Below are 13821 nucleotides of genomic sequence, written 5' to 3' on the forward strand. Positions count from 1 at the left end.
AATAGAATGTAGGCATGAGGACCGGTCCGGCGGACCGGGGGAGCAGTTTAGGTTTGATGCTCGTCGGACCAACAGGTTGTCTGATGCAGCACCAGACTGTTGGATCACCATTGTGATCAGTGATTGATATCTGGGAGCACTCCAACACTGTAACAAAGCCTGTATTAGCACAGATCACGAGTCACACCTAGGTTTCATTTTCCTCATTTAGTAATCAACTATTCATAGTTCTTCCCCCTTGGCTCTTTGGTACATGTCCCATTATAGCTCATTGAGGACAGAACAAACAAAAGCCCTTCGGTTTTGCTTTTGATCATTTCTATGTTACTCAAGTTTTGTATGAATAATAGCAGCTAAATTTAAATCATAAACCAATGTCTTTTGTCCTTAAGACTGGATCTACTGATGGTAAAGTCATGCATTTACATTCCCAGTCAAAGGAAATACACTGTAAAAATACTTATTAACAGGCCATCTCCACAAAATTCTTTTTGTGACCACCTCTGAGGTGAAGAATTAACTTATTTGCAGACCTGACATTAGTATCATCAATATGTGAAATGAAATGTACTGCGTTCCTTGGATATTATTCATCTCACGAAATCCAGTACTCACTTCGCATCATAATTAGAAGCATCAATGCAGTAATTAGTAAAGATAAAATTTTGACTAAAGTAGACTGTGAACATATACACTTTGTGTTGCAATACAAACAGGAGTTAAACAATTCCTACCAGATGGGAGCTTTTCCAAGCAACTGCATGATGCAGGACTTTTTACCAGCTATGACAAAACAAAAGCCATTGTCAATAACCCTGAAGAAGTAATGATACAATGCTCTTGGTTGTCTCAGAAGTTTGAGTTAGGTTCCTGATCTTTTTCAAGTTTAGGGCAAACAGTGGAGCTGGGATTGGCCATAGAAGCTGTGGAACTCATGGTTAGGAAGTACAGGAGGATCATATTACTGTTTAATTTATCATAAATATTTAACATACACACGTCAACATAGCAAGGCTACTTTGAAAGATGATCCTCTTCAAAAGGAAGAGGTACTTCACCATACACCATGTCACAACTCATGTCCTCAAAATCTGGATAAAAATCAAAAGATCACAAGGGTGAGGGGCGCAGAATTTTTGAATTTACCGCATATGACTGCATAAGATTTCACAATCATGAATCATTATAGAAATAAAGGAGAAGAATAAAGATTAATATGAGATGATAAAGCCCCACAAACACATGATTGGATTTGAGATCTAAATAGTAGTGAAATATTGTTAACTACAGATTTTCTTTTCAAGATTTTACATTATTAATGATGTGAGGTCTCGCAAGCAATTCAAGGACCAAAATGATATTAAGATGTTCCCAAAATATAGAATTTTTATAGGAGCAGTTTAAGATGCGTATTTTAGATCAAGGTTCACCGAATTAGACAATATTCAGCCTTATGTTTCAGTGACTGTTAAATTGAGACTAGGAGAGATACAAGTTTGCTGGAAAGGTGAACTTTAGGACAAGTATATGCCACTGACTAAACATCATCTCCAGCCATGTTGTACTTGATTTCAGGCGCTTGACCTTCACTTGTGGATCAGCCATACTGTCAAATAACCAGTTCATCACATACAAATATTCTTTTATAGAGCTGATGATATCTAGGCAATCAGGTGGTTAGAATAAAGTTATGGAATCACCAATTTCTTTTTCAAACTTTCCACTTGGATCTGCCATCAAAATTTTGGATAGTCTTCTTTCAGCCACGACAACTTTGCTTCTCTCCCTATCCATCTCCCTGTCTGTGTATCTGTCTGTTTGTTAAGTTAATTGAACAGCTGATATTGTTGCAGGGAAACCTCGATTATAGGATAATAAGGAGGCCAACCTTATTCATAAACTTTGATGGCTTCCTAGAGGAGAAAATTCATTTGAAACAATAGTAAAAGATGCAAATTGTTCCATTCAACAATATAGTTGAGAGAGAAAAGAATATGACCATACAAATTAAGAAACCAGATACAAATTCTTGCTAAAAACATATATATTTGCAGAAGAAAAGTTGTGTTTGTCTACATACAAAGTGTCATGGAGCAGGCTCACATACTTGGGGTTCATGGTTAAGGGAAGTCCAAATTCATTGGTAAAGAAATCTTGGTTTGCATTCTTGCAAATAGTCACAGCCATTCCAACACATCCACTGGGTCTCCAAGTACCTATACATATGAATAAATGGAAAATCAGAACATCGGCTTGATTTTCTTAAATGTAATCAGATAACAAAATTTGAATATCAGATATTTATTCTATTGATGAGGTATGACTCAAGATAAAGAACAATTCTACATGTAGGCTAATTCTCCATGAATAATCTTCAAAATGAAAGAGACAGTGACACAGCTGCACTTCTTTATATGCACACCACTTAATCTGTTTCACCCGTTAACTTCCACTTCTTTAACCTAATGGATGCTCAGCCCTCAGTAAAACATATCAAACATGTTTATATCAGTGGAACAACAAGTTTTCTTGTTCATCCACACGAGCGATACTTAAATATCTTTAGCATCATCATAAAAACAGATGATAATAAAACAGATAAATGTCATGTGCATCCTAAATGTTTATTAAGCATCTGAATAAAAATTAGATGGCATCGAGACCAAGATATGACATATACACATCTTAGTCACAGGGTGCAGGGCACTAACAGCAGCATACAAATTGCACAATGCACTTAATTAGTAGAACGGGTGATAACAATATTCATAAATGCAATCTATGGAATCATAATCAATGAATGTACTAGGGTATTTTGTTGTACTTCCTTTTCTCAGTGATACCATTTTTCTTTAGAAAAACTAGATACTTTATATGCAAATTAACAAGCATGAGTAAATAATGATAAAGAGGAATCAGATGCAAAGAAATAATATATAGTAATTTATATATTAACATAAATTGACTGAAGGGAAAAAAACTATAGTCAGGTTTCAGACATTAATTTCTTTTAAAAATTTATTAAGGATCAGAACACCACCATGCTTGTAATTAATGGTTGTTTTCTAAGATGAATTTTGTCAAAAAGAAAATGGAAAGTATAATATGACAATATAATTCTTTTCAAATTTTCCCAAATCATAAGCATAAGAGAAAATTTCTCAAGGAATCTGAAGCAGCCAAAGCACCTAAGATTAGAACGTAAGTTCCTGATATCAGTACCATCCTCAAAGAGTAAAGCAAAAAATTCCTAATATCAGCATTCACTAGATAGGCAGGGAATACTAATATTTGTTATAATTTATAAAGCTTCAAGTACGGGCTAACATATAAAGACAAAGTATACTTTGGAAAATAATATTTTCAGTTTATAGATGGTTTAATTCTGAAACAAGAATTAATTGCAAGCTTATTTCATATGAAGGTGCCACAACTTCTAATTCATAACTAAGTTTTTAAAAATCTTAATAAACCAGTGAATACCTCAGATGAACAAACTAATAGGTGGAAGAAAGGCACTGTCAACGCAGCATTAAACTCAGCTGCCCATTTGTTTTTTGAGGGTTAATGGAGGAAGTGAGACACTGCCCCAGCTCTATTAGTAAGAAGAGATGAATTAATACGAAATATCGTGATAGTTACCATGGAAGGGGAAAGATGAAGAGGAAGATCTAAGGGCCCATTTGGTTGGGGGTAAATCTGGCATGAAAAAATAAATCCCATGTCAGATTACCATATTTGGTACGAAAAGTGGATGACAAATATGGTAAAATAAATGGTTGGTTCCATGCTTATTTTTCTAAGAGAGAAGGTTAAACAAATACCACCAGGAGGGTGGTATTTGTTTTTCTACATTGGATTACCCAGTAGAGATAATCTGAAAATATCATTTCTTGATGAAAATACTCTAACTTATATTATATTAATATTGTATTAATAATATTAATATATTATAAATATAATAATATATTTATTAATAATTATTAATAATTAATAAATATTTATTAACTATTAATAAATCTAAAAGAATTTATTAATAATTAATATATTTATTTTTATACCAAAACATACTAAACTTTGTTTATATTAAAAAATATTTTTAATATATATAATTAATTTAAATATATTTATTAACTTATGTAAATATATTTTAATATTCGAAATAGCCAATACGGACAATGTTTGTGTAAGTGGGCCATAAATAGCCAACAAATGGACTGAGAAAGAAATGTTACTATCTAAATTATTTATTCAAAGACATTGTTGGAAATTTAGCAATATTTTTATATAAAATTATCTCCAACCAACCATAGTAATCTTTTTCTGATGTCATTTTCTAGAGTAATTTTTCCACCAACAAAAATGGTAAAATTTATTTTCTCCTGCAATCATTTCTCTAAATAAATGATTCCCAAAAATCTTCAGATTACCCCGTAATTTGACATGCTCCAATCAAACAAACCCTAAAGAGAGTTACAAAAGAGTTATTGAGGAGCGATCTGCATTAAGGGAGACAAGGAACTCGAGAGGAATCTATGGCTGTCCCCCTTAACTTGTCCAAGCATAAGTTTCTCCACAACTAGAAGGTTTTAAAAGTTTATTCAGATCCATGGTTCTTGAATATTTTCTACCGAGGAAAATTCGTGAGTTCCATTCATGTCAAACTTGTCGATGCAGTGCCATAAGAAGTTGATCACAAGCCCTCCTCAGCAACAATTTGATTTTCTTTCATCTCCAGGTTGTCCAAAGGGCATGAAGATCAGGAGGCCAATAATTCAATTTCGAACATGAGTTCAATGAGGACCAAATGCTTCTAGTAAACGGGCAGTTAAGAAATTTTACGATACAATGGGCAACTTGAGCTGACCATCCAACCTTTTTCACAAAAGCATCTCCAGTATGCAATATATTCTCCAAGGCAAGCCACAGGAACATTTTAACTTTCTCTTCCAGATTGTTTTGTAGTAAGGGTAAAGAATACCATGTTATTGATGAACTTGTAGTAGAAGTCAGTAGTAAAACTACCACTCTCTGTAAGGCTCCGCACCGATAAGTCTGCTATTCTAGATGGTTTAATGGGAATAGGAGATCCTCCATAATTTATAGCTATCTTGGTTCATGAAGGAAAAGCAGACCTTGCAATCTTATGTTCCATGTCAAGGATCTCTAGTTCCATTAGTGCAACGGGTATTAGCCTTTACAACTCTGCAACAAAGATCTTCAAAGAGAGCAGACAACAGCATAGATCCAACCCAAGAGTTTTACCAAAAATGGATGTTAACTCTGCTAAAAGGAGTACAATTCCAAAAGGCTTCAACTTCTTTCCTATTGTCCTTCCAAATAGGTGAAAAATTGACCAAGGATCTTCTAACATGCACACTAAGCTTCCTTCTAGCATAATAAGAACTTGATTTGATTTCTTCTAGGTGCATCCAACCCTTTAATTAGCTTCCAAGCCTATTTTGCTAACAAAGCGAGATTAATGTTTCTAATATTCTTTGGACCCAGACTCCCTTTTCATACTTCTTCCTTTGCACGGAATTCACTGATACTTTCCTTCCCTTTTCATAGAAAAGCATGTCTCATTTGATCAATCCTGTTAGCAACCCATCTTGGTAACTCAAGTATAGACCCTAAGTAAGAAGACTTGGCTGTTAATACAGAATTAATGAGCATAATTCTTCCTCATAAGGACAAAGGTTTCCCTTTCCATGACAAACTTTAGAGGTATTTTTCTTCTTAAGATGCATCCAATACTACTTAGGTATCTTCTTATCACTTAAAGGCATCCAAGCTCTATAACTTAGCTGCCCAATTGTTTGGTGGAAACAATTTCTGAAACTGCATCCACACAAATAAAAGAATAAATAACAATGGCAAGTCTCATTGGAACATCTATTTGGTATTAGACTGATTCCAGGTGATGTGGTCTCTATTCTATTTTATCAATTATCTAGGCACCAAGAAATAATTTCAACTAAGTTTAGTCACTCCAAGAATTTCACAGTCTTCTGCTTTCTCTTATTACTGAAGTTGGTGAGTTGTAGCAATCCAATATATGTGAATTCAATGCAGATCTGAGATGGAGCACCAGGGTGCTGCATGGAAAAGAGCACCTCCCAAACCACCTTCTGCTGCTGCTTCCTGACCTCCCCATCATCGCCCTCTTCGAAACATCCACAAAGCTCTCATAGTCCCACTCCCACATGCTCCTCTTGCTCTTCCCCTCACCGCCACCAGCTGTAAACTTCTCCATCTTACGAGCCAACCGCGACTTGAAGACCTTCTCAGACACTCCATCCCCAAATTCTGTGCTTTGTGCCAATTGGTGCTGGAACTCCAGATGGCTGTACTATCCCTGCACAAATAATTCAAACAAGTATGACCAAAATGCCACCTCCCTATGGGCAACCAAGCAGAGGGTATGTATAAGAGCTCCATAATTCTTCTCTTTCTAAAACTCTCTTTATGAATGCCCAAATGGAGGGCTGCAAGTTATGTAGACTGCATGCAGAGATGGAACAGTAAGTGTGAGGGGTCTAGCTGACATGTTTCAGAGACTGTGGAGATGTTTGTCTAGATTTCTCAGTAAAACATGAGTTGATGTTTTCAGAAGGAATTCTAGCCATGCAAAAGAAGATAATAGTGGCCTGGGACACTGATCAAATAGCAGTAACCTGAGACCTGCAGCTGAGATGGGGAATGGCCCTGCCAATCATGTAATGTGAGGCCTAGAAGGGGACACAGAAGCAAGGCTCTCTCCAGTCCTTTGTCTGGAAATGTGGCTGGAGTGTGGACTGGGGAGAGAGATTGCTGCCACCAATTGGAGGATGGGATAAAATTCATCTGTAGCCTCAATTAGTCTGCATTTGTAATCACAGTATTGGGATGTGTTTGAGCCCTGTGATGCTAAACTCAGTGGTTCTTAATCTGGCTACTGACTTTTTGCCAGTAAGCCAGTGTAATCAGAATAAATGAAGTAGCAGTTCTTGATTTATTGGCAGAGAAAAATTTGACAATCCAGTAAACTTGTCTCCTAAAAAAATTACAATTGATTGAATTATTCATGTTTGAAATGAAAGCCACCAAGAGGTTAAGGAGCATATAGTAAGAGCACTCCTATGCTAAAACATCAAGCATTTTTGTTGCAAAACACCAATTCGAAAATCTCCTCATCTCTTGTGAAAGTTCTGCCAACAAGGGACTGAGGGCGGCTGCTGCTAAGCCATGCAGTATTACAGCCTTGCTGCATAGTACTGTTCTAATGTCGTTTCATTATCTACACTCATCAAAATGTTTTTGGGTATACAATTTATTCATAGTAAACATTAAGTGACATTTCTTTAGGGTTAGAAGGTAATAGAATAACAAGGTAAAGTTAATCTAAATATAAAGATCGATGTTTCCTTCACTGACATTAAGAAAAATCAAGCAGATTAAGGCCTTTTTATCTCTAATACTTCTCCTTTCATTTCTGAATTTCCTTTCATTATCATAAGAATTTATTGCGGAATTCTCCCTCCTTTCTCTTTCCAAAATAAAGCAAAAAAAATAATAAACAAAACTTGAAGTATTCAGGGCAAGATAATATAAGCAAGACATGAAAGAGAGACATGATAAACATCTTTTGTGACAAGTGCAACCTCTTTTTTGTGTGTAAGATTTGTTTGATGAACTAGAAAAAATAATTCGAAGAACTTAATGAACTAAAATTACATTCTGTCCACTGTATGAGAGCCCTTGGAAAATTCTCAATCCACCTCTTCATCCATTGAGAATTCTGTCCTAAGCCATCTATTCTTTTCACTGAACAAAGAAATTATGACAGCAATTGAAGGGAGCAGGCAGATGCAATGATCCCTTTTTGAGATATCTGCATGTAGGAAACCAAAAATAATCATTGAACAGCCCCAAATGGACAGTTATCCCCCATCAATTTTCTCCAAAGATTATCAAAAAGAAATGCAAAAGTATTCCCAGTCATATAACTTTCCTAGCCTCAAGTAACTTCTTAAGTCCAATTCTTGCTTTCCATATGTGTAATTGTTAGAGAAATCAAGACACTTCTAGTAGCCAATAGCAGAACGAAATCAAAATATGAAGCTAATAGTAGGGGTGGTGTGCTTGTAGTTCTTGGATTCGCCTTTCCAACTCCTCAATCCGTGGGCTCCAATCGGCCCGAACCTCTATCGGCCGGGCTTCGCCATAGTCGTAGTCTCCTCCTCCCCCTCCTCCTCCTCCTCCTCCTCCTCCGCCGCCTCCTTCGCTCATCCTCGTCGGCCTCTTCTTCCTCCCCTTCCGCGCCTCTTTCGCGGCGACGGCTCTCTGGAGAGCTTGCAGGACGTCCGACCCCCTCAGCGCCGACGCCCTTTTAGAACACCCCTCGGCCTCTGAAGCCCCGCCGGTTCTCGAGTTGGAACCGAGGGCTCGGCCATCGCGAGGTGGGCCGGATTTGATAGCGACAAGAGCGGCCACGCCGGCCGCCTCTTCGCCGGCGGAGGACGCGAGGTTGCGACGGCTGGGAAGCTTCGGGGCGACGGCGCGGTGGCGGCGGCCAGAGAGAGGATTGGGAGGAGGACGACGGGACGGACGGGTGCCGCGGCGAGCATCGCGGAGGGAGGAATGTACGGGTGATTTGGGTGAGGGTCCATTCGTCCTAGCTGATGGCCGGGTCGTGGTTAGCGGGCTTGGCCAGAATCTTAGTTGAGACTAAAAATAAAAGCCTGGCCCACCTGGCATAGTCAACATTGGGCCAGGAGGGCCGACTTGTATTTGCTAGGTCCACCGTAAAAGATAATAGAGTAAATTACAAAAAAAACACTTAAAAATTAGAAATAAATTCCTCTTACATTCAATAATTTGAAACATCTATACTTATTCTTTATACTTTATTTTTATCCGGCTAACTCATAATTTAATAGAACTTTAGTCAAACCGTTGATCTTAAATGAAATCCTAATGCCATGTCAGAAAAAATTTAAAAAATGATCAAAATCATTTAAGTGACAAAACACCAAGGATATAAGAAAATGTATATATCCTCTTTTTTACTCAAAAACATTTTTGATTTATTATATAAGGTAAATGGTTTTCTTAATGCCATTAATTTAACTAGATGTAAGTATAGGTTTTACAAACTATTATATGTAAGTGTAATAAATATAAATTTTGAGAGAGTTTTTGTAATTTATTCAATATAATATATGTGTACTATAATATAGTATATTTACTGTAATATGTACTTATATGTGTTATGATACGTTACAAGTTTTGTATAAATAATACAAATCATTAAAACTATATATAAATTGTTTGATATGATTTACCCACATATAATGGACGTGTCATAATGTTAATATGTAAAAAGTAGTAATTACGAATATCAAGTGTTTGTGCTGCAAGTAACTAGCCTGCAACTAGTATGTAAGTTTTAGATTCCTAAGGAGAGAAGTATACTCATATCGAAACCTGTATTCTCTAGAGTAGAAATAACTTGTGATGTCCTATAGATTATAGGACTTTCTCATTGAAATAATAAAAAATAATATTCACACAAGCGGAGGTTACAATTGTAGAGTTGGTGCAGAACAATTGAAATGCAAAGGACACATTCTTGCTTAATGCCCATTTGCATTTGAATATATCTCTAAACTAATAGTTTGTGGAGAATGATATTGAGGAGGCCAAAACCTAATAGTTGAAATTATTAGTTTTCAAATTCTCAAAGTGTATGCAATTGCAAGAAGACATGAAACTCAATTTAGATATTGAATTAACGGGCCATCTGTTGCCGTTGAGAACTGGCCAATCTAGATGTTTAGTTAATGGAGTTGTTGGAGATCTCGGCTCGTCCACTATCCGGATCAGAAATATTGAATGGAATCGCTGCACACCTAAGTGGCTTCTGCGACGATGATCCAATCGCCGCTACACTCGATCAATGATGATCTCGATGCCGAGCGCTCCTAGTTGGTGTTGGATGGTAGAGGAACTACTTCGATCGGTACTCCGACGCTAGCTCCACATAAAACAACAAAAATAAAGAAGTCTGCCCATTGGAGCATGTCCGATGGAAAAATCCTTCAATGCCTAAATCAAACATGACTCTCAAAAAAAAAGGAGGACCTAAGAGAGGCAGAGAGGCAGCGCAAAAGAATCGAAAGAAAATTTTTCTAGAGAGTCTCATGAATGCAATATATAAGTGAGGGTCTGAGTCCATCGCTGAGTAATTCGGAGCTACATACTGTCATACTGATTGATATGGTAACAACCCGCGTATTTTGCTCGTGAATCATTTTTATACTTCTCGATCACAGAGCTTTGCCCAGGTGTCGCATTTGCCAGAAAACTATCAGCGATCATGGCTGAATTGTTGTCAATAGAAGGAAGAGTTTCAACGAGCATTTATTGATTGATTTGCTGTACCAACTGAAGTTGGTTCCAAAGTACATCATTTTATTTTATTTTATTTTATTTTATTTTGCGCCTCCTACCCCATTGTAGCCGAAAGCCACCCGTTTCAAGCCCCAACAACCCAAAGATCCACTTAGAACAAGCGCATTTCACCAAACAACTGGCACATAAATATAAAAAATGAATTGTAGGATTATGCGATCCTTCGTATGATCGAAACTTACTACATCCCATCACTCATCTTGTCACCATGCTCCATTCTCTTTGTTCGCACATCACATCCATCTCTCTGCCTCTCACCTCCCAGCTCTGATTCTCTCTCGTTGGACATTTCCCAATCCCTATGATCCTCTCTCCCCATGGCAGCTTGAGATAAGGCTCTTCCTCGTCAACCGCCTGATATAACTGATTTAGGTCCTTGTCTCCCTGTTCTTGGACACGGGGTTTTAATTATTTATTTATTTTACTAATCAACTAATATACACATAGTAGACACCTAGATTCAATTTTAGATATTAATCAGATGAGAAATGATTATGAGTGAAGGAGAATGGAGAGCGGAGAAAGCTATTATTTGGAGAAGTTTAGCTGGGGAATTTTGTGGGAGTTCATCTTCTAATCTTTCCTCTATTTAAGTGAGTCATGGAGTTCCTCTTATCATTTTTTTTCTAATATTCTATAGTGATGTAATTAAGAAATGGTTTGTTAGTAAAATCAAATGATCAATGCAAATTTGGATCAAATTTTAGAGTTTATATTTTTTTATGATAAAATAAATCTATAGTTAAAGTACAATCATCTCTTGATGAATATTGGTGCCCCCTTATCAACATCCTAGCTCTCCATTTGGGATCTCTCTCTCTCTCTCTCTCTCTCTCTCTATATATATATATATATATATATATATTTATATATTATATATATATTATATATATATATTATATATATATATACGCGCGTGCATATATTCAATATACATGTATGTAAATAGGTGTGTCTATATACTACATGCACACAAGCTGAGGCTCATATTCAAACCATATGCAGAACCCGTTTAATGTCAGCCTCAAGCAAAACAGACCAAAGTATGAACCGTTTTCTAAAGCCAAACATGGGTCAACTCTGAACACCAAAAAACAGAAATTGACGGCTCGGCCATAGTTATCAGTTGGATTCAGGAGGGGCTGAGAGCACAGACCACCCCTTGATTCGGGATATAGGGATGATGTGTGGGGTTGGAAATGGCCATCCAGGCCAAACATGTATTCAAAGAAGCCATGTTTTCCGAGAAGCTAATGGGGTAGCCGATTGGATGGCTGGCCTTCACCGGTTCATCATTCAGGGTACTTTTAGATGGGGGAGGGGGAGCTGCCACTGGCTCTCCGTGAGTAGTGTTTTTTAACTTTATTGGGTGTATTCGTATACGTATTGTATGAAAACCCGTTTTCAGCAAGAAGAAGAAGAAGAAGAAGAAGAAGAAAACATAAAGTTGAATTATGGAAGCACATTTAGCCAGATTTTACAGACAAATCCCGTCTAACAAGCCTTCATAAACCAATGAAGCATGCAACAATTTTACAAAAACTAATGCAACATTTAAAGTTCTAAAACACTAATTTCTCTAAAACAATGCTTAGAACCAACGCCCTGATTTCAGCCAACACTATACAGTGGTGTGATTTCTTAGTTCTCCATTTTAATGTCTCGTAAAATTGTGCACTCTTTTTCATAAGAATAATAAGGATGAGAAGAAAAAAAAGATGTCATCCTTAAGCCAAACCCCACTATTTTAACATACTTGTCCTCCCATCCTTTCTCCACAATTACTGTTACTTGAGGAACGGTTCACATGAAATGGTGGAATTGACATCTAATCTTCCTGCAGTAATAATACACGAGTAAAAAAATCCTACTTGATCCTTCCTCTGAAGCTTTATTTTAGAAGTTTTCTATTACCGTGATATCCTGTCAATTATTGTTACTGCTACTACCATTGCTCTGCATACCAGCTCAAATTCAAACGATTGGAATAGAACGCAGTGGTTTTGCAATGAAAGAAAACTTTGTGATGTAAAACAATTTCATTGCTTGATACAGAGCAGATAAGCCTTGAATACTAAATGAACCTTTGGTTAAGCAATCAAGCCACCACCATTGCATAGTTCATCATCAGCCCAAGCACATCAGTTCCGCCCTCTCTGATTTGATTTATTGACCATGAAAAAACAGTGAAAGAAACACATCCATCTCAAGTGTGGAAAGGAAAAAAGAAAAGGAGCTCTCCTCGCCCAAATGCCTTGGAGATGCTATAATTCACCTGCACCCGACAGAAAATGAAAAGCAATGAAGACATAAGTAATCATATTTTTTTGGATACCATTTACTGTAAAGAAATGCAATCATCATTAAATAAACAGGAAGGAAGAATAAAAGGAAGCAAATGAGCATACATCCTTACACCAAAATGCATTCAGAGTAACATATTGAATCTTCTCGATGAACTCAAGTTAGTGGCATAACATCACGTTGCCGTTGTTAAGGTGGGCATGAAAAAATCAAACATTAGCGAGGAAGCAAACCTTGTCACTCAAAAGGCAACGCCATATTATCTACTCAGATCCCTCCGCTGTTTTGGCAGGTTCTACCTCCTTCAGACTTTCCAATGCTGTGATGCGCCCATTCAGAGCCTTCATAGTGCTCATCAAGTGTTTCACGAAAGCCTCCTACCTGGAAAAAACAAAGCAGCAATTGCTACTCAACCGAACTGCAGATTAAGATATCTATCATTTTACACTGGCTAAATGATGCCAAAATAAATTAAAACCGCCACTTACCTCTGTTTGCCTTTGAGTGAAGATTAACTTTCATTCATTTAGACGAATAAAATCATGTTATACTTGAAATCAAGAAAAGAACTAGATAATGTTAGTTTCCTTTAAACAGGAACCATAGCATTCCCATTTATTATGTAGCAAATCAACATGCACCTTTTTATGTCTAAGGCTAGACCAATTCATTCTTTAGGGAGGGTTTATGGTCCACACCATGCTAACTGATCCACTGAGATATAAAAAGTTTCTCACAAAGGAGAAAACCTAGCATGCAGAACCACTTTATGGATTTAACTGATTCCACTGTAATTAGCAGCATTAGTTCTTGTGATATCTACCTATCAAAAGAAGACAAAGTAAATGCATGCATGCTACATTATCTTAATCCATGATTGCATGAGATCATCACAGCTATTCCTACAACATGGTTGTAGAAGGGTGAAAGATGCCAAAAGACTTGTTGGCATATCACACCTGGTGACAACAAATGAACTGAAGCTATTGGACAAAATCTTGGAAAATGCCAGAAGTCCAAAAAGCTTTCATTTGAATCAGTCTCAGCATGTTGCAAATCTCT

At 36.9% G+C, this 13821-nt stretch overlaps 2 long non-coding RNA genes across 5 annotated transcripts; both read right to left on the bottom strand.

Moving 5' to 3' along the window:
• Positions 1 to 639: 639 nt before the first annotated feature.
• On the bottom strand, positions 640 to 8005 carry LOC103697464. Of its 4 annotated transcripts, XR_003383565.2 has the most exons (4): positions 7717 to 8005; positions 4666 to 6358; positions 2108 to 2216; positions 640 to 1091 (listed from the first exon to the last, which is right to left on the bottom strand). It is a non-coding gene; the product is annotated as an uncharacterized LOC103697464 (long non-coding RNA). The 4 variants fall into 4 exon arrangements; XR_005510253.1 differs by lacking the exon at positions 640 to 1091 and having other exon boundaries at positions 1944 to 2216; positions 6117 to 6358; XR_005510252.1 differs by lacking the exon at positions 640 to 1091 and having other exon boundaries at positions 1944 to 2216.
• A 4451-nt stretch (positions 8006 to 12456) lies between these two features.
• On the bottom strand, positions 12457 to 13105 carry LOC120109316. The gene is made up of 2 exons (XR_005510251.1): positions 12993 to 13105; positions 12457 to 12730 (listed from the first exon to the last, which is right to left on the bottom strand). It is a non-coding gene; the product is annotated as an uncharacterized LOC120109316 (long non-coding RNA).
• Between the last annotated feature and the right edge of the window lie 716 nt (positions 13106 to 13821).

Source organism: Phoenix dactylifera, unplaced genomic scaffold, assembly GCF_009389715.1.
Source record: "Phoenix dactylifera cultivar Barhee BC4 unplaced genomic scaffold, palm_55x_up_171113_PBpolish2nd_filt_p 002023F, whole genome shotgun sequence".
NCBI classification, from domain to species: domain Eukaryota; kingdom Viridiplantae; phylum Streptophyta; class Magnoliopsida; order Arecales; family Arecaceae; genus Phoenix; species Phoenix dactylifera.